Genomic DNA, 20,812 nt, shown 5'->3' with positions numbered 1-20,812 from the left:
TCAGATCTTCCAGCTGCCCCGGGGCCTCATCTGGACAGGGGGACCCGGCAGTGAAGGGAGAGCCAGGGCTCCGCCCTCAGGGAGGGTACCCCGAGCTGGGGAGACGGGGCCAAGAGCAAGGCCGCAACACGGTTTTGGATGGGTGATGGCAGGGAGGGAGAACCCTGGTGAGGAGGTGATGCCTGAAGGAGAGGCCAGGCGTGGGGGGGCTGTCAGGGCGGAGGGCAGAGGAAGAGGGGCCGGGAGCAGGTGACGGCTGGAGGAAGCCAGGCCACGCTCAGGGCGGCCTGAGGTGATAGTTGGGGCTTGGGGACAGTGGGGAGCCGGGCCAAGTGACTAAAGGGCCAAGCTAGGGGCGCCTGGGTGGCTCAGTCGGTTGGGCGTCCAGCTTCAGCTCGGGTCATGATCTCACGGTCTGTGAGTTCGAGCCCCGTGTCGGGCTCTGTGATGACAGCTCGGAACCTGGAGCCTGCTTCAGATTCTGTGTCTGGCTCTCTCTCTGCCCCTCCCCTGCTCGTGCTCTCTGTCTCAAAAATAAATAAAAACATTAAAAAAAAAAAAAAAAAGGCCAGGCTGGGGCTGAGAGCTGGTCCTGGGGAAGGAAACAGGCCATGAGAATCAGACCTCGAGGCCAATGTGGGGTTCAGACTGGGGTGAGGCTCAGGGGCCAGGGGCCAGGGTCCCCGGCCTGGAACGCCAGACCTCTGCTCTTCTCCACCCCGTAGGCTCTGGGTACCCCATGCGGGACAGGTCGGGGCTTAGGGGTGTCACTCAGGGGCTTCTCCTTTGAGAGGAGTCGGGGGATTCCTGGACTTGGGCATTTGAGAAGGTTGAAACCCCCCCCCCAGCCCCCCCACTGTCCAGGCCTTCTTCCCTTAGCTCGGACTTCACCAGGACCTGGGAGGCACCGGCACTCAGGGACAGGCCACCTTGTGCCACTCTACCCAGCACCGCCTTCCTCCTCCACCCCTACCCATCCTCCCCCCCCCCCACGTGCCGCCTGCCCCTCCCAACTGCACCGGTTCTGCCTCCCTGGCATTTCCTCATTTCCTCCCATTAACAACCCACTGGGTGGGCATCACTGTCCTTAGTTCTCAGGTGAGGAAAGCGAGGCCAAGAGAGGGGAAGTGACTGCTTATCAAAAGATAAGTAAAGAGCAAGATTTGAACCCAAGCCCGCCTGCTTCAGAGCCTGGGGATTTTCCCCTCCACCAAACTCCCTTCTCTTGATCTTCTCTTATGAGGTTGTATTTCTGTAAGCTGCTGCAAATCCTTTAGGATGAGATGGGAATAAATAAATAAATACATAAGTAAATACTGAGAGGTTGCCACCAGATGCCCACACCAGTCACAGCCGGGAGCGGGAGGGAGCGTGCGTAGGACTGTTCCCAGGCCCTTCTGCTAGCTTGCCTCTCCCCATCCCGCGTGTACCTGTTTGAGTCTGTGCCGATGTGAGCATGTGCACGCGGGAGGGCGGGTGCGTGCACAGGTACGTATATGCACGAGCACACGCGCCTTCTACAGCCCTAGGTTACCGCAGCCTCCTCCTCCTCCTGCCTCCTCTCCAGGCCAAAGGGGACTCAGCCTCAGAAGGTGACATGTCTGTTTCCGAGCCTGGATTCCTGCCAGTGGCAACATGGGGTGTGTGTGTGTGTGTGTGTGTGTGTGTATGTGTGTGCGTGCGCGTGCCAAGGAGGGATGGTTCTGTCCCCCAGAAGAATGGAGGGGGCCCCCAGGTCCTGCCTTGTCTCTTCCCTGCCCAGCTCCCCCTCCCCTCTCTGTGACACCCCCCCCCCCCTTAGACAGGAGCCGGAAAGTGGCAGAAGTTGCAGGGGACAGCGGGCAGAGAGTGAGCTCTGGGTCAAAGGGGCTGTGCTTGGGTCATCCCCGCTGACCTCTAAAGAGCCCTCGGGCAGTTTCTTCACCTCTCTGAGCCTCACTTTTCATATCTGTAAAATGGGTGCACAGTGCTTACTCAGGAGAGCACCTAGGAGGGACCCAGCATGTGGTAGGTAGTGGGGTGAGAACGGTGACGGGGCCACTCAGGAGGGAATCAGCCAGGAGGAAGCAGGGCTGTGCACAGGGGCCACTCTGTCCATGTGCTTGGGCTACCACACCGCATGCCCCCGGGAGCCCCAGTGTCGTTCCTTATCCAGCCAGACTGGGCAAATCCAAGGCTGCACCCCCAGGTCAAAGAGGTGAAGGGGGGGGACCACATGTAGGTGTCATTCTAACCCTTTACATTACCGTGTCAGTTCATAAGAGTTGGGCCTATTTTATAGATTGTCCCATTTTACAGTTGAGAAAACTGAGGCTCTGAGAGGTTCAGTATAAGAGGTTCAGGGTGAAGTCCAGACCCCCAGCATGTCTGGGACTCAAGCCCAGCAGTTGGGCCCTAGGGAGGATCAGGGTGCCAGAGACAGAGGGCAGCAGGGCAGGGCAGGGCATGTCTGTGTGAACAGGTGGGGTGCCCAGGGCTGGCGCCCCTGGCGATGAGGACTGGAGGGCTTGGGGAGGCTCTTTTGGAGGCAGTGCTGTCTCTGGGCGCACAGGGAGGCCCGGGCAGAGGCAGTTCTCGCCCAAAGCCAATTGTGTCCGGTTCCATTTGGAGCTGAAGTGCAAACAAGGCTCATCGCCCACTGCCCCCACCCCAAATCAAATTCGGCGCTATGATTTCTCTGTGGGCGGCGGCCTGCCTTCCGGGGAAGGAGAGTTAGGGAAGGACGGCACCAGGGCCAGGCCCAGCCCCGGGGCTAGTGGGCGAGAGCCGGCAGGGACGAGGCCATTTGTCTGGGGCAGCTGGCTTGGATGGCCGGGATCTTCCACTCGAATTAAATTTTAACCAGCTCATAAATCTTCCAAGTCCGGCCCGGCCACACGTCCGTCCGCCAGGTCTAAAGCCAGCCGTAGCCTGGGCGGGCACTGGGACAGCCTCGTCCCATGTTGTGTGTGACTGTGGGGCAACAGGGCCTGCCTGCTTTGGGGAGAAGGGTCAGTAGTGCACAGATCGGCCTGGGGGTCCCACTGGCCACCGGCCACTGGGGATGGTCCTGTCCCAGGTGGAAGCTTGGTGTCATCAGCCAGGGGCCCTGAAGGCCTGGGCTAGGGCTCTGCCATCAGAAAGGCCTGGGTTCAAATCGCAGCTCCACCTCTTGCCAGGCAGGACCAGCTTAGGTCAGTTTCCTAACTTCTCGGGGCCTCAGTTTGCTCAGCCATTAAGTGGGGGAATAATAGCATCCCTTGTACGTAGGGATGTGGGGAGGAATAAGGGAGGTGATGCAGAGAAAGCTCTGGGGCCGAAGAAAGTGGGCTCTTCTCGGTGGCCACCACCAACCGGGCCCTGTCAGAGAGGTGGCCTGGGTGCCCCTGCCTGTCCCCCACAGCCCCTGCCCCCACCGGATGGCGAGGTGGCCTTGTACCCATTTGCAGGAGCTGGTTGGGAAACCCATGGGCCTCCTCCCTTTGCTCCCCTCCCCCAGAGCGCTGGGGCCGGGGCGGGGGGGGGGGCATGCATTTTGGGTGTGCCTGGACGTGGGTCCCGGCTGGGAGGCTGGACTGGTATATGGTGAGCCCCCGGGGCTGTGCAGGGAAATGAAGGGCTGGTCACCCTGCCCCAGGCCCCCAGGCATGGTCGACGGGAAGCTTCCGTTATTTGTATATTTGCTGTTCTCTGGAGGTGTAAATGCGCCACCCCAGGTGTACAGGCTTGTACCTTCCTTCATATCTCGTTTCCGGTGACCACCTCCCTGCTCAGAGGATAGAACGTTCCTGTGCGGCCCCCAGCCCTCCCCTCCCCCAGCTTTCTACTCTCAAGTCAAACCTGTCCCTCCCCCACCCCGTCCTGCCCCGGTCTCCCCTGTGGCACCCCACCGCCCTCAGGATGAAGTCCAGACCCCTTCCCCATGCGACCCCAGCTAGCTGCCCCCCCCCCCCCCCCCACTGGGCTTCTCTTTGAGCCTGCGCAAAGCCAGCCTTCTGCCTGCCTGCTGAGTCCTGCTTCTGCTTCAGGAATTAGACGGTACAAGTTCAATCCACGTTTAGGGAAGAAAGAAACGGGGGCGGGGGGGGGAGATCATGCCTGCAGTACAGGTGACAGCAATGAGGGGTCTGTGACATGCCCAGGTCCCCAGGCAGCACAGGAGCAGCGGGGAGGACTTGCACCGTCACCCTCGGCCCGCCCTGTGACTTCCGCAGCCCATGGGAGGGATGGCGGAGGGAAGCAAGCGGGCCTGCCAGCCTTTGCCTGACCCTTCAGGGGCCCACGCCGTCCACTCTCCTTCACGGCAGGGGCGCAGAGAGGCAAACCAGGGAAGCCTTTTCCACGTACAGGCCCCCTTCCCTGCCCCCCCGTCTCCTGGCTGTCACCAGGAGTGTCACCCAACCCGTGGCGTCCTAATGCAAGGTGCCTGGCTCACCCCAGACCCGTTCCCCTCCCTTCACGACCCCTGGGCCCTGCCTTTACGCACACAGCGGCCACCCCGCCGCCTCCTGGGGCGGCTGCCACGGTGATCTACACCCCCCAAATGCATATTTGTCCTCCGCCAGCCGCGCACAATTAACATTCCCACCAGTAAACGATGCGGGGCCATATTTCACCCGCACCCAAACGTGGACCACAGAGGCATTAACGTAAATGATGGTGCAGTTAAGTGAGGCCAAGATTTGCGCCCCTGCACAGGGGCTCGCAGGCCGGGAAACCCATGCAGCCTGCCTTCCTGTTTCCTTGGGACCCCAGCCCCATCTCAGTGCCCAGAGCTGGACCCTCTGCAAGGCCCCCAGGGGCACAGAAGGGAAATAAGCCTGCCGCTGTCCCCTCCCAGAGGGGCCAGACAGGGGAGGCTGCTTCTGCCGCCTGGCGGTAGGGGGGAGACATGGGGGAGGATCAGGGCCGAGGAGTTGCCCCTTCATGGAGCGCATCCCCCCGACCCCCCTCCTCCCCTTCCACACCCTGCCCGACCTTCCCAGGCTGTAGGTCAGGCCAGGCCCCCACACCTTGGCGCCCTTGTTCTCCCTAGGGCTCCTGCTTAGGGCGCCAGGGAGCGCCTAGGCCAAGGGAGGGCCCCTGGGGTGTATCTGGTTCCCACCCAGCAAGCCGTGTCCCCGGGGAGCTAGGACCAGCAGTGTCAAGCTGGGCACACCCCCCTCCACCACTGCTCCTTGCTGGAGCTTAGGCTGGGAAGCAGGGACCCAGGTCCCAGGCTTGCCCCGAGGTGACAGTAGCCAGTGGAGTGGGCACAGCCTCAAGCCAGCCTCACTCTCTGCGGCCTGGATGTGGATGGCTGGAGGTCGGAGGGGAGGCTGGACGCCTGGCCCAGCGAGGGCTTCACTGCACTATGGTGGTCCACTGACTACTTTCCTTGGGCTGTTCTGGAAGCTCCGAAAGGGCGGGCAGCGGGGAGACAAAGGCTTAACTCCTCATTTCTGGGGCGAGGAAGAGGGGGGAGAGGGCCGGATCATGTCGGAAGGGGAGTTCATGCCCCCATCACCGCCCGTGTCTCCCGGCCTCCTCCTCTGCTCCTCCCATGGGCTCCTGGGCCCCCGTGAATCTCCTGCCCTCACCCCAGGGCCCCAGGGACTCTGTTACTCAGAAAGTGCTTGGCACAAATAAAGTTGAGCCACCTGGGGAACTCCTCCAGGGTGAGTCTGTAAAAGTTGCTGCCTCCTCTGGGGAGGGGACAGGCCCGTGCCCTGGGGGGGGCTGTAGCCAGGAGATGGAAAGACCTGTGCGTCATGAGGCCCGGGGTTGGGGAGGGGCATCAGGGACCTGGGGGCAGAGGGGCCGGGTTCAGCCACAACTCTGCCCCGCCAAGGCAGAGTGACCTCGGACGTGGCCGCCCTGGGAGCTTCAGATCCCTCGCCGGTGAAAGGGAGGCAGGCACGTGCTCCTTACAGGGCTGCGGCGTGTGAAGGCGAGACTGAGCAGTAAGCCAGCCTCTCCTTCCCCTGCTCACCCAGGACAGCAGAAGGCTGACCCTACTCTGACCTGCAGGTGGCAGCGGGGACGGTGGCCATCAGCCGTGGAGCTGTGGGATGCCATAGACCCCGTGCTGCCTTGGGTACAGCTGCCCGGCTCGGGGGTCCTCAGGAGGCAGCTGTCTCCCCTCCTCCCCACCCTGGACGGCTCAGCATAGCCTCTAGCTTCCAGCCTGCTCCCAGCCCCTCCATGCCGGACCCTCGGCCTCTGTACCCACCCTTCCGTCGGGCAGGGTCCAGCACTGTGTCACGTGCCCCGGGACACCTTCCGCCAGGCGGCATCGCCTCTGGTCTCTATGCTCTAAGACTGCCAGCCCTTTGCGGTTTGTTTCTCCTGGCCTCGATCGGGTCCCTCCTCCTCTGGGTGGGTGGGTTTTAGTTTTTCCATCAGCACGGATTCAGAGCCAGGCTGCCCTTATCAGCTCTGTGACCCCTTTCTGGGTCTCAGTCGACTTGTCTGTGATATGGGGACGATATGCTTCCTCAGTGGGTCATTACGAGCATGAAACAACGGGGCTCCTGGCTCGCTCGGTCGGTGAAGCATGTGACTCTTGATTTCGGCTCAGGTCGTGACCTCACGGTTTGTGAGTTCGAGCCCCGCATCGGGCTCTGCGCTGACAGTGTGCAGCCTGCTTAGGATTGTCTGTCTCCCTCCCTGCGTGCTTTCTCTCTCTCTCAGAATAAATAAATAAACTTAAAAAAAAAAAAAAGAACAGTATGAAACAAGTGCATGCGGATAGTAAAAGACTTTGAACGTGGTGCACGGCACTCAGTGGGCTCCCAGTGGGTGGAAGCAGCTATTCCCTTATCACGTGGCAGGGATCAGAGTATATCGAAGGGGGTGTTCACAGAGTCATGGGCGGCATCAGGGAAACCAGGAAGAGAATGGCTGAAGCTGTCGAAAGGGTCACCCGAAAAGGGAGGGGACGCAGCCAGGGCACCCAAGCTCCACCAGGCTCTCCTCCCTCCCTCTGAGCGAGCCACTGGGGCTCCCCGTGGCCATGCCCAGCCAGAGGCCACAGGTCCAGGAGTCAGCAGCCTCCTGGTCCCAGAGCAGGCTGGGGAGCGATCTCACGGGCCTCCGAACAAGCCGATGGCAGGTGGGTGACGGTGAAGGGGGTGGCCTTGCACGTCGGTTAAGAGCACCCATGGGCTCTAGGTCAGAAGGAGCAGGGTGCAGCCTTCGCTCTGCCGGTTACTAGCCGGGAGACCAGGGTGAGGCGGCCACCTGCCCCGGGTGCCCGGCTGCAACTGGGAAAGCCGCAGGCAAACCGGGACCCGCAGCAAGGTCCATCTCTGTGCCTCAGTCTCCCCATCTGTAACATGGAGAAGAAGCCCTCTACCTGGTGGAGCAGGACCGGGATTCGACACAAGAGGGGTCCTGGGAAAACCAAAGCAGACCCAGTGGGGCCCGCGGGAGGAGCGTGCGGGTCTCCGGCCCTTGCCTGTCCTCGGGAGATGGATCCGAGGGTGTTTTTCCGTCCGGGAGCCTAATAGTCAGCAGTTACTCAGCGTCGCGTTTCCCAGTGGGTAGGAAAGCCACAAATAAGTAAATTCAGCCAGCAGGGCACAATTATTGAGCCCAGTGCTTTATTTCCCCATCTTGTCTCCAGCCCCAGCCGGCATCGGGTCGATAATAATTTATGTCACAGCCCCCGCAGCGGAGGAGAGGTGGCCAAAACGTGCTTACGTCTGCTTGGAGTCACCCTGCCTGTACCAGCCTAGCGCTCACAGGTGGCTGCAAGGGCCGGGGTGGGGACTGGGGAGGCTGTGCCCAGGGAGGAGGGAGGAAGTGGAGGCCGGGGGCAGGGCCGGCTGCCTAGATGGGAGGGGCTGGCAGCTAGAGGACTGTGCAGGCCCAGGCCTCGTCCCTGACCGCCATTCAGGCCCACGTTCCGTGGCAGAGGTGTCCTAAGACTAAAACGGGGCGGGGAGGGGGCGCCTGGGTGGTTCGGTCGGTTAAGCATCTGACTTCAGCTTAGGTCGTGATCTCACGGATTCATGGGTTCGAGCCCCACATCAGGCTCCGCACGAGCAGGAGCCTCTCTCTCTGCCCCTTCCCCACTGCACCCTCTCTCTCTTAAAATAAATAAATAAAATTAAAAGAATAAACAGCAGAATAAAATGACTAAAAAACTGAAAAGGAGAACTATTTAAAAATAATAATAAAACGGGGCAGGGAGAAGCAGTGGTGGATCTCTCCACCGAGCAGCTGGGGGTCTGTCCTACGTCCAAGCTCCCAGGGAAAATCTAAGGGAGGAAGCGAACGGGGAGAGGGCAGCGGAAGGGACCAGTCCGGCCATGGCCTTGACCGGAGTCTGATTCACGGGAGACGCAGAGTAGAAATGGAAAGCGTCGTATCTCATGGAGGCAGGGCCCAGCCTCTGACCGTGGGCCATTCAGGGCTCTGTCTCCCTGAAGCTCCCTGGAGGAGGAGGAGGAGGAGGAGGAGGAGGGGCGGGGGGAGGGCATGGAGGCGGGGCAGCTGAAGCCGTGGGCAGCCAGTGCTCCCAGTGCTCAGTCAAGGGGCTCAGGGTGCCCCGTGGTCTCCACTCAGAGCCTCCGGCCTGCGGGGCATCTGCCAGCACCTTCCCCCGCTGCGGAAGGAGCCGGGCTATGATTTGGATTTCATAATTTATGTAGCTGATTTCATCATGTTTCGTGTTCTGTCATGTTTCCTGCCGTTACAATTTCATTCGTCCCTCTGGGGACATTAGACTGTGACACTGGGATCTTGTGGGGGAGGTGGCACCCCGCTGGGGCCGGGCTGGTGTGAGAGGGCGCTTTCCCAGGCGGTCAGGGCTGAGGGCCGGGGGCAGGCGGGGGAAGAAGAAGTTTTCCTGAGTGCACCTGTCTGGCGGGTGACGGTATATGTGCGTGGGGTGCCGGGCTGGTCCTTAGGGCGCTCACCCCGTGCTGCCTGGAACCCTCACCACAGGTCTGTAAGAAGCTTCCCTCGGTCCCCCACCTCGTGGGTACGGAAGCCGATGCCCAGAGACATGACACGTGACCCCAAGTAACACCGGGGTTGAAGCTGCAAGAGGGGCTCGACCCTAGTCTTCCTGTAACAGCCCTCCCAACCCAAAGAACAGCCATGTTTTAGTGCTCCAGGGTGGCCACCGAGGCCCAGAGCGGGGAAGGGCTCGTCCAAGGTCATCCAGCGCTGAAGCCCTCTCCCTGTCCCTGCCGTCCAGCCCCTCTTCCCCGTACCCCGTGGCCTCTGGCCTCGCTCTCAGACGGAGCCCACTCTGGGCTCTCCCATGTTGGTCCTGCCACTCCAGCCCTCTCTCTGTCCCCAGCTGACCCCAGCCCCCCCCCCCCCCCGGGGAGGCCTCAGGCTCTGTCTTCTGATAGGAGAGGGGCAGAAGCCTAACTTGCCTGGCTGTCCACTTTTAAAGGGGCTCCCACCTGAGGGCCTCAAAAAATAACCCTCCCAAGCCAGTGACCACCCAGGGTGGCTGGTGGCTTCGAGGCCAGCCGCCCAGAGAAGCTCTGAACAGAGCTCGAAGGAGGGCTCCGACTTCCACCCACGGATGCCTCCCCGTTTCTTGTCTTTTCTTTCCGCCTGGCTTTTAAAAAAAATTAAACATGGACGGTTTCATCTTGGGAGAATTAGTATTCCAGGCAGGCCTGGGGGATGTGATTGGAATGTCAAGGCCGGAGCCACAGAGCTGGAAGGGAAGGGAGGAGGTACTGGGCCTGGTGGGCCCCCCCCCCCCCCCCGAGAAGGGGCCGCGGGCTCTGACCTGCCGGCATGTGAGGAGGCCTGGTGGGCCTTCCAGGGGCAGGCTGCTTCTAGCCCGCCTGGACGCCCGTATCCTGGGGAAGGCTGAGGCTGAGCCTGGCCAGTGGGCTGGCAGTGGGTCCAGGACTGGAGGAGGAGGACATATGGGGCAGCTCAGGGCAGAGACCGAGTCAGCTCCTCAGCCCCATCCACTGTCCCTCTCATTCAGTTCTCATTTGCTCAATGTGTGTGTGCCTCCTATGTGCCAGGCACTGAGCTGGGTGCTGGGGGGGGGGGGGGTGTGCAGAGGGCAGGGACACGCCTGCCCTCACCACTGCACGTCACTGGAAAGCCCACTACCCGGTACACAGCAGGCACTCACCAAAGACTGGTTAAATGGATGCCTGAGGCATCTCCCCGGGCACGCTTTGAAGAACACAGAGAATCCTGGGAGGTTACCAGGTAACTGCCCGAGCGGACAGAGCTAAATTGGTATCTTTGCAGCAGGACTTCTCAGAGCCTTTAACATGCTCATGGCCCTGCGAACCTGGGGAGGGAGTGCCAGCCTGCAGCCTCCACCGGTTTGAGCACAGCCCTTAGTCCCCGGCCACACAGGAAATCCTGTTGGGGGCCCAGAGTATGGGGCACGGAGCCAAGACGAGAGTGGGTTTGTGCTCAGGCTCCACAGCGGACCCACTGTGTGACTAGGGGGGGCTCCAGGGTGCTTGTTTCCTCAGGTGGAAAATCAAAATGGGAATAATAGTGCCTGTGGGCTCAGAGAGGATGAGCCTCTCTGAGGATGAATACTGCCTGCCTCAGACTTAATTCAGGGCTGCTCGTGTTGCTGTTGGATCATCCCCGTAAAACGCTTAGCTCTGTGCCCGGGGCCACTGGCAGAACTCTGTCAAGTTAGCTAGGCTGTTGTCACTGCTGCTGACACCATCTGTGCCCTTAAGAGCTCACAGCTGAAGGCGGGGGGGGGGGGGGCAAGATGGTTAGAATCCCAGGTGGACAATGCGAGGGCCAGGGTGGGGGGAGCCCTGAGGAGGACCGAGGCTGAATGGGGATGAATCGGCGGGGGTGGGGGGGGCGGTGACAGTGTGGCCGCGGGAGCAGGCCTCAGGGGGAGGAAGCCTGGGTGGGCCAGGTTCACTGCCATCCCACCTCTCTGCTAGGGGGTCTTCAGGTCCGGGCCTGACACCTCCCCTCCACGGCAGTCTGGGCCATCTTTGGACATCTCTGGTCCTCCCAGAACAGGTTGGTCTTCCTTCTCCGGGTCAGCTGTCCAGAAACCCAAGGGCAGGAGAGTGCTGTCGTCCTTGAAGAGTCCTGTCTGCCCCTCGGTCCCTGCCCCAGCCACCTGCGGCCTCCCCTGGGCCTCCTGCCCTGCAGTGTGGCTGTGCCTGTTGTAGGGCCCAAGAGCAGAACAGGGTTGCTGCCTGGTCTGATCGGGGCACAAGCAGGGACGGAGCAGGGTGGAGGGGACCTCCTTCAATGCACGGTCTGGCCTCCCTTTACTGCAGCCCATCCAGACGCAGGAGCTGGGCCCCTCTGTGCTTGCTACAGGCATCTACCTTGTTCTGTAGAAACAGAGAAAGCCAGGCTGATAGAGGGCAGGGTTCCGGAGGCCAGGGACTTCCTGAAGGAGGGGACACTTGTCAGCCTGAACTGAAAGGCAGGCTCTCGGAGTGAAAGCCTCTTGAGTCACCCAATCTGCCCCTATCTGATGGCAGGGAGCCTGGCAGAGATGTTTGGTCGCTAACACCTCAGGGCACAGTCCAGAAGCTTAATGTGCAGGTACAGAAGGAGGGATCCTTGATCTCTAGGAAGAGTGGCCTGGGGAGGCGGACCACAGAGGCCAGAGGCTTGGCAAGGCTGGACCTCCAGCTCCTCGTCTACAGGGATTCAGAAAGTCCCCACCCCTCTCGTGTCCGTGGCATTCCTGGCTGTCCCTGGGGACTGAGGCCCAAGTGCTTCCCCAAGGTACACCCAGCCAGGTCAGGGGCCCGGGAATGGCTTTAGCCCAGTGCCCCATCTGGGCCTGCATCCCGGGAAGTGAATGCCTGTGTGCTGGTGGCCACCGATCAGGGAAGCCCCTGGGCTTGTAGGTGCCGGGCAAGGCCAGGCCTCGTGTGCCCCAGGAGCAAAGATACCAGGGGCCTCGTCAGCCGCGGCTTCAAAGAGCCTCGTTATTAACAAAAGTGCACCTCGAATCCTTTTTCTTCCTCCTTCTCTCCGTAAGGCAAGCTCCCAAATGAAAAGGAAAATATACAATGAGCAGCAATGAGGAAACCTCAGAGGAAAGCCAGGCATCTGCCGAGACGGAGAAGGAGCACCAGTCCACCCTCGCGTGACGCGTGAGGTGTGGGCTTCCTTTCTTCCTTTTATTTTACGTGGTCGCTCTTTTTTCCCTTCCTCCTTATTCAGCTGGTCTCTCAGACTGCGCTTTAAGTCCTTTTGAAGTGTTACAACCATTTTCTCCTCTTCCAATTAACAAGAAAAGGAAGCTAATAGCTTTCTGAGCCACTCGCTGTAAATATTAACAAAGTCTGGCCGCGCGGCCAGGGTGCGCGGTGTCGCTCTCTCGGCCGGAGAGTGTGTTTACGGGAAGGAGGGGAGGGGTGGGAGATTTCCAACACGGAGACGAAAATCCCTTGGCACCGGCTTCCATGGTTCAGGGAAACTGGAAAGCCGGGGGAGCCAGGCAAAAGGGCTCCTGTCCCTGGGGGCCGGAAACGGGCACATTTGGCGGGAGGGAAGTGGACCCTTCTGGAAGAAAAGGCAACTTCCGCCAGCCGCACCCAGGTAACTCGGACGGCGCAAGTGCACGGCCTGGGATCCCTAGCTTGTGGCTTTCAGTGTGGTCAGTGGCGGGGGGGAGGGTCTACGGACGACTGGCATTTGAACCCAGCAGCTAGAGAGTGGGTGCTGATGGTCCCCAGGGCACATACCAGATCATGGCACCTTCTCTGTACGGAGCAGGGCTCCTGAAGGAATCTGAGGCTGGGGAGCCGGCGGAGGGAAGTGTGTGGCAGAAGAGGGAAGGTGACAACCCCTTGAGCAGAGCCTGCGTTCTAAAAGCTCCTTAGCCTTCTCTCTGGGGGGGGCCTCCAGCTGTGACCCCCTCCCCCCGCAGAGGCCCCACACCAGACTCACCAGCAAAGTGCTGCTTCAAACAGCTGCATAAGAGCCCCGTATAAAGGCCGTGTAGGACCCGTTGCATAGCCAGGGTGCCAGGGTGGCCAGGGGTCCAGGGCTTCTGCCTCCAGACTCCACCGCCGACCTCAGCTGAGGGCACAGCCACTGTTCCACTAGCAAAAGTGGGCCAATTTCCCGCGAAAGGTCTGGCCTTTGCTGGCACACCAGACCCGTCATCCCCCAGGATCCCCGGGATCCCCCTGGGGCTGGGTACAGACCCTTGCGTGTGGGAGCTGAGTTACACCAGGGCCTGCTGGGTAGCGTTAGGCCGGCAGGCAGCCTCCTTCCCGGGGGGCAGCAGGCAGTAGACAAAGAGCCTCATGCAGGCCCGGGCCTCTCTTCCTGTCCCCTGTTGTGCGTGGGCAGACTCCAGCCACTGTGCCCTCCCTGCGGGCAGAGGGGCAGGCCCGTGGAGGGCTGGGTGCTCTCCCCCTCCAGAGGCTGAGAGCAGCGATCCTGGTTCCGGCTGAGCCTAGCTGCCCTAGGCCGTGCCCTGGCCCCTCGCCCACTCTCGCAGCTCCCCGGGGCACGGGGGCTCCTCCCGCCGCCCGCCCGCGAGTGTGCGCGATTTCCGAGGCACACAGCACTCCAAGTGCAGGAGGCCCCTTCAGGTGCCTGTCTGTTCTTCTGTTCCATTGCCGCCCAGGGATGACCGTACCCACATGGTGGTCTTTCTAGGTCCCCCTGGTGCTCGGCTGCACTGTGGGGCAGTACCCTCAACTGGTAGAGTCAGGCCTCCAGGCCCCCCCAGACGGTGCAAAGGAGGGGCTGCTGGGGCCAGGCAGGCAGGCAGCGGGTGCCAGCAGTGTGGGCCAGTTCGGTCCCTGGGCTGTTCTGCCAGCCCAGCGCCAGGAGATGGGAGCGAATTCCAAGCCACCTCCGGCCGCAGCTGCCTTTGCTTCCCAGGTCCTGGCTCCAGCCCACACGTGGAGAGGGAGAGAGACATCCCACGGCGGGGCGGGGGGGGGGGGGCGGGGGGGAAATACCACATCTCCTCTCTGAAAAGCTGTCTGGGAAGAGCAGCCCCCTGGGACCCTGGAGCTGTTGGCTTCTCTGCTCTGGGCACGGTCCTTGGCCCTCTCCCCCACCCCATTCTCCAGCGTTCTGCCTCCGAGGGTGGGTGCAGGCGGTGGTCCAGGCCCGCTGGCCAGGCAGCCAGGCCTCCTGCAGCTGCCCACAGACCGGCTCCCGCCCTCGCTCCCACACCCACCCACTAAAGTCTGGGTTTTGTCAGGAAGCGGTTTAATTAGCAGACTGGAGGCTTGGGGTTCACACTGTGTATGCAGGCTCTGTCGCCTCCGCCTCTTCTCACCTGCTATGGGGTGCCATGCTGCAGTGCCGAGGCTGGGGGCCAGGCTTTGCGAGAAGCGGGCAGGGTGGGGACGGCTCCCGGTGCACAAGGGACGAGCTGGGGCCTCCAGGCACGCCCCCTGCGGAGGGCTCCTGCCTGCCCCCCCCCCCCCCCCCGGGCACCTAGAGGCATGCGCACTCAGGCCCTGAGCCCCCCAGCGGTCTGCCTGTGCCTGGAGGTGCTCGGTCCATCACCCTCTGGTGAAGGGGAGAAGGGGGCAGGAACCCACTCAGCCCCCAGGCTTCAGGGAGACTTGCCTGGCCAGCCCCTTCCCCTCAACCCCACTGTTCCCCACCCCTGCTCCTGGGGACACTGTCCCAGGTTCTCACTGGGTCCCTCTCATGCACCCAAGCACCCTCAAGTTCTCCATGAAGGTCTGGGCGTGCCTCCCCCTGCCTGGGCCCGTTCCCTGGCTCCCCACTGCCCACGGGATGAAGACCAGGCCCCTCGGCAGAGCATGCAGAAGTCCCCCCACCTCCCGAGGCCAGAAGGCCATCTCCCACTTCAGCTCAGGTCACTGCCCCCCCCCCCCCCCACTAACTCAGTCAGAGCTTTGGGACACCAGCCTTCTCACCACCAAGCCCTCCTACTCTGAGCCTTTGCGTATGCCGGTCCCTTGGCCCGAAGTGACCTTCCCACCCCACCCCTACTATGCTGGCTCTGTGGCAGGAGCGGTCCATCCTCTCGAGTGGGAGAGCTCTCCCTGCCCTGTGGCCCCGGCCCCCAGCCCTCTGCCTCCTACAGAGAGGGACCGCGGCCGTGACAGCTCCCAGGTCCACGCTGGCATGAGAGAGGAGTGACCCACACGCTGTGGTCACTGTGGGGGAAAAGAAACAGGCCCTGTGGATGGCCGTCCTGGTGGGAGGAAGTCAGCAGCCAGAGAACAAACTCGGTTTTGAGTCACAAAGAGCCTTTTCATCTATACAGGTCGGATACAGATGCTGACCTCAGCCTGGAAGTCCCGAATGAAAGAAAACCCCGGGTCTCCTAGCTCGAGCCAGCTTTGACCTGCTCGCCATGATCTAAACTCTGCCCTCTTTGCCACAGGGCAGTTTCGCCCAGGAAGGGGCTGGGGGGGACAGGCGTGTTGTTCATTTAATATGCCACTCGACTAAGTCACCAGCCATAAAGCCCACCTGGGTTTCCAGCAGCATATACCGGGCGTCTGATTAATGATACACACATAATAATCCATCCCTAAGAGCCATAGGTTGAAATGAAGCAGGAGGGCTAATTGCTAATTTAGGAATTAATATCAGTGAGTACCGATCCTCAGGGCAGCTGGGAGCCGCAAAGCTGGAGAGTGATTCCACTTCGGGGGGAGAGTTCTGAGGTCCAAAGGGGGGGTGGGTACCCTAGAAGATGTACAGGTAGGGGGTCGGAGAAGACCCAGCCACATGCGCCCCGCTCTGCCTCGCCACTGAGTTCAAATGTGACTATCATGACATAGGAGTCTGGAGGATCCCGGAACCACAGCACAGTGTTACCTTCCCCGTGGGGCCCCCCGTGATCCACCCTCCCAGGCCGGACAAGGTGGGCTTTTTGCTCCCAGTGTGGGTCTCACACTATGGCTCTCTGCAAACCAATGGCCTCCCCACTGGATTTGGAGCTCCTAGAGGACAGGGGCTCTTCCTTGAATCCCGATGCCTTGCATGGTGCCAGGAGCAGAACTGGAACCAGTACATGTTTGCTGGATGGACGGAGGGAGGGAGGGAGGGAGGGATGGATGGATGGACAGATGGAGAGACAGAAAGATGGGTAGACAGAAAGATGGACAGGTAGGTGGATGGATAGAGAGATGGAGGGAGGGGGTAGTGACAGATGCATGGATGGATGGAAAGAGAGACAGACAGATGGAAAGAGACAAGGAGATGGACAGATAGATGGAGAGATGGGTGGAGGGTGGGGGATAGATGGATGATGGGTGAATGGACAGAAGGATGGATGAATGGAGAGCTATGTGGATGGATGGATGGATGGATGGATGGATGGATGGATGGATGAGTGGTTGGATGGCTGGGTGGGTGGATGGATGGATGGCTGGGTGGGTGGATGGATGGATGGATGGATGGATGGATGGATGGATGGGTGGATGGATGAGTGGATGGATGGGTGGGTGGGTGGATGGATGGATGGGTGGGTGGATGGATGGGTGGGTGGATGGGTGGGTGGATGGGTGGGTGGGTGGAGGGATGGATGGATGGATGGATGGGTGGATGGATGGATGGATGGATGGATGGATGGATGGATGGGTGGATGGATGGATAGATGGGTGGATGGATGGATGGGTGGATGGATGGATGGATGGATGGATGGATGGGTGGATGGATGGATGGATAGATGGGTGGGTGGGTGGATGGATGGATGGATAGATGGGTGGATGGAGAGATAGATGAATGGGCAGATGACTGCACGAGAGGGCCTCAGGAAAAATCCAAGTGCGGTGGCCCCAGGGGCCACCTTGTGTTTGGTTGATGGTGTTTCTGTTGCACTGAGACTTGGTGTCTTGCAAAGAGAGGGGAACTGACCCAGAATTCAAGGTCCTGGTTGTCATGCAGGTTGTATGACCTTGGACAGGCCCCCCCTTCTCAGTGTCATTGCCCCTGCACAATGGTCCTCCCTGCCCTGCGAGCTGTGCTGGTTTGTCTCAAGGCTCAAGGGAGATGGCAAGCAGAAATGACCTGGAAAAGGATAAGGCACACTGTCCCCTTGTAGACAGTGTGTATGTACAGACAGATCCAGCCAAAGTGGAGTGGTGTAGACATGTGGGATTGTGCACTTGGCTTTCTTTCCCCCTTTCAGGTTCCTTTTAATACGTTCATGATGTTATTATTTATAACAAGAGGTAAAATTGTGAGCATCTCAAGTACTTACAAGTGGAAGCCTTTGTGATGTTGACCCAAAAAAACTGGTTCTTTGGCACCAGAGCAGAGACCTGGAGCCTATGGGAACAGGGGAGGCGAGGGGTGGCGAGCAGAGAACGTCCTGTAGGGGGAGTGCCTACGAGCTGGGCCAAAGTGGCCAGGGGCAGAAGAGGGGCTCCCGTCGCTGACCCTTTGGGACTGCGCAGATTTGTTTTGCCCTCTGGCGCTTTGACCCCATAGAAAGTCCCCATACAAGTGTTCACTTTGTTTGCACTGCGTGGTCCCAGCCTCCCCCCCCCCCCCGCCCCCCGCCCTCCAGTCCCAGTAGTGCGCCCACCGGGGACCGTAGATGTTTGCCAAGAGGGCACATTTACATATTTATTCCCGGGCCTTGTTTGGTTCAGTGAGCTCAGGTGGCTAGTAACGCACCCACACGTGGGAAGAGCTCACACCTCCAGCCACCCCTGGCCAGGCTGACCCAGCATAGGCAAAGCTGGTCGGACCCGCCAAGAGCCTGGCTCCGTCCCTGATTTTCTTTTCTTTTTTTTTTTTTTTTTTTTATTATTTTTTTTAAACTTTTTTTTTTAAACGTTTATTTATTTTTTTGAGACAGAGCATGAACGGGGGAGGGTCAGAGAGAGGGAGACACAGAATCTGAAACAGGCTCCAGGCTCTGAGCTGTCAGCACAGAGCCCGACACGGGGCTCGAACTCACAGACCGCGAGATCGTGACCTGAGCTGAAGCCGGCCGCTTACCCGACTGAGCCACCCAGCCGTCCCCGATTTTCTAAATGAGAAAGGAGAGTGGAGTTCCCGGGGTGCGTTTAGGCAGCAGCTACGGGGCTCTGCCGCAGAGAGGCAGATGTAGTCCCTCCCTTTCAGGACACCATGGGTGTGTGTGGCCCTGCACCCCGAGGGGGAGGGTGGCCCGACGCAGGAGGGGAGGGGTGACATTGGGTGGACTCTGGCAGGAGTAGGGACAGTGTGGGGAAGGGCCTGGAGAGAGCCGCCTCGGGGCATTCCGGGGGATGCTGATGGGCCAGGCAGGGCCGGGCCTTGTGGGGCTCTGGAAGCTGCCTAGGACCCTTGCCTTTACCCTGAGGACCGTGACAAGGGCCCGATGCCAGTGGGATGAGGCTGCCCTCCTGGATCCATAACTTCCAAAGCAGAACTTGGGCGGTTTCTCTCTGTCGTGGGGCATCGGCGGCCATGGCCGGCTGGAGCCTCTGGGCTCTGAGGACACTGCCCCCGTCCTCTCTAAATACGGAGGCCCAGCTGCCTCCGCCTCCACCCCCAGCGGTACAAAACAATTTCCTCGCCCCGGCCAGGGAGGCAGATGACCTCATTGGACTGTTTCCATCTCTGCCTTTCGTAGAGAAATTACAATTTATAACTGGATGCAATCGCGCGGGTGTAACAGCAAGAAGGATCCGTGCCGTAGCCCGGCAGTCACCCCTCATGCAAGGGCTGTCCTCGTCTCCCCTCCCGCCCCACCCCTGCCCTGAGCCTTGGAGGGGCCGCACTCCGCCTGCCTGCTCGTACTCCAGGTATTTAGCAGGGCCTGGCCATGCAGGATCTGCGGGGCTTGCTGGTTCTTGAACCTCCTTCCTCTCGGGGAGGCTTGTCCCAAGGCTCCCCCGTCAGCCTCGGCCTGCGCTCCACCTGGACAGCACCCACCCCTCGTCCCGCACGCGCCCCTGCCGGGCTGGGCGTCCGGTGGGCAGTGCCTTCCGCCCCCAGTCTGGGCTCTGGGCTTATTAAAACACGCGCCCTAAATATCCCTGTTTTTATTTGTAACGGCCCCAGACAACACGCCTTCCTCAAATCGGCCACCTTGGGCCCGACAAAGAAGACCGCCCAGATGCAGCTGAGCCCATCTGGATCCGATTTCAAACCAGAGCTAACACTCTCAGATGTGTAATAAAAGCCCTTTTCCAAAGAGGGGCTCCTGCAGGGGGAATACGGACACCGGGGCACCGCAGGGCTGCAGGGCGCCACACTAATGAGAGGCGATCCGGAGGGCTCGGGTTTTGTTTTGGGTTCTGAGGAACAGCCAGCCCTGCCCCCAGGTCTCTGCGGAAAGGGGAGGATGGCCTCAGAGGGCACTAGGGGTGTGGAGGCCTGACCCCGGCCTAGGAAGTGGAAGGCCAGGGACTCTGAGACCCAACTTCCCGGCTTCCCCGATGCTCCCGCTTCCCGAGGCGGCGGCGGTGGGGAGGAAAGGCAGTGCTGCTTCTGGAAGCCGAGATCGCGGTGGCCCAGTTGGATCCTTTGAATGACATTTAGCAAGAGGAGCAGGTGCTGGGGGAAGCGGAGCCAGCTCTGGACCGTGCAGGCAGCCCCCGCCATGGCCAGGAGCCCTCCGAACTTCATGTTTCTCTCTCCGGCCCTTCCGCCCTCCAGGAAAAGGAAACCGGGCAGCTTTGAGGAGGGTGCTCTGCGTGGCCCTCTGTTTGTTATCTGGATTGCCGAAGAGAAGGGAGATGGGGGAAGAAGCATCCCAGCCCCCTCCCGGCTCCCTGGAATGTGGTGCTCCAGAAAGCAGGTTCCAGAGGGATGGGAGGACAGGCGGCTGCAGCCCAGGCTGCCTGTCCCTGTGCGGCTCCTAATTTCCCTGGGCTTAATCGCTTCTATTGTTTCTTGGCAGGTGAGGAGGCAGGGAGTGGGTGCGAAGGCCTCCCTTTTGGACAGACAAGACCAGGGGACGAAGCAGGAAGAACGCGCCCCTCCCCCGCCCCGCCTCCCCAGCAAGAAAACCTTCTCTACGAACAGGAGAAGCCAAGCAGGACTGAGCGTCCACCGCCCCCCCCCCCACCCCACCCACCCGAACATCTTTCCAGACAGAGGCATGTGGGGCCTGACAGCTCAGCGGCGCATGTCAGCAGCTTCAGCCCCGCGGTGAACATCTGAACTCCTCAGCGGGGTAATGGACCCCCTCCTTCCCCCCCGGAGACACAGCCTGAGTGGCAGGAATACCGATCCTTTGGAGAGTGGCTCCCTCTCAGCTCTGTCACGCAAGAACGCTCTCTGCACCGGGGCCCATTCTGCCGAGTGACTTAAAGGGATTAAAAAAAAAAAAAAAAAAAAAAGAAGAAGAAAAACTTGGTGGAGAAAAGGGGGTAAAAGCCACGCCGAAGCTTTGCAGAGGAGGTGGCGGCCAGCAGACAAAAGGGCAAAAGTTGAAAGAGGACAGCGAAAGGCCACCTCCGCGGGATGGACGCCAGGCTGTAGGGCATGCCTGGGGAGCAGGGGCCCAGAACACCCTCAGGCTGCACACGGGGGTCCTGGGGCTGCAGGGGGGGGGGCCTCTGCAGACCCCTCATGCACGCCCCTCACTCCGGGGGGAGAGGCCAGCGGTGCCTGAAGCCTAGGGGACAGAGGATGCCGCTCCAGACCCGAAGCCACGTCTGAGCACGAGCAGGGTGTCCTCCCTGCTCCCCGGGGCGCCCCCAGCTCCACGCAACACCCCGAGTCTGTGGCCCGTGCCTGGGTGCCAGGGCCGCGGGGCCAGAATGTGACTGTGTCTGGGCCCAGCTCAACCGGAAGCATCCAGAGCAGAGACCCCAGCCAGACCCAGCAGGTTCCGGGGCTGCAGCTGAGGAGGTAAGACGCACGCAGATGGGCTCTGGGTGGCCCAGGAAGGCCCCGTGACTCCTCATGCCCAGAGAAGGCATAGCACGCGAGACGGCTGGGGCCTGCTGCT

At 60.8% G+C, this 20,812-nt stretch overlaps 1 protein-coding gene and 1 long non-coding RNA gene across 2 annotated transcripts in view; one reads left to right on the top strand and one right to left on the bottom strand.

The window, feature by feature from the left end:
• MACROD1 (mono-ADP ribosylhydrolase 1) overlaps window positions 1-20,812 on the bottom strand; it is a 144,163-nt gene that overhangs the window by 70,576 nt on the left and 52,775 nt on the right.
• The window catches only part of LOC147576396 (uncharacterized), a 70,444-nt gene that overhangs the window by 40,088 nt on the left and 9,544 nt on the right, over window positions 1-20,812 (top strand). The window contains exon 2 of the long non-coding RNA XR_015240741.1: window positions 19,757-20,712. This is a non-coding gene — a long non-coding RNA (uncharacterized LOC147576396). The remainder of the gene's footprint in view (window positions 1-19,756; window positions 20,713-20,812) is intronic.

This window comes from Puma concolor, chromosome D1 (assembly GCF_028749965.1).
Source record: "Puma concolor isolate L17-30 chromosome D1, mPumCon1.1.hap2, whole genome shotgun sequence".
Lineage (NCBI taxonomy): Eukaryota > Metazoa > Chordata > Mammalia > Carnivora > Felidae > Puma > Puma concolor.
The sequence above is the reverse complement of the archived record's forward strand: the minus strand, read 5'-3'. Positions and strand labels throughout refer to the sequence as shown.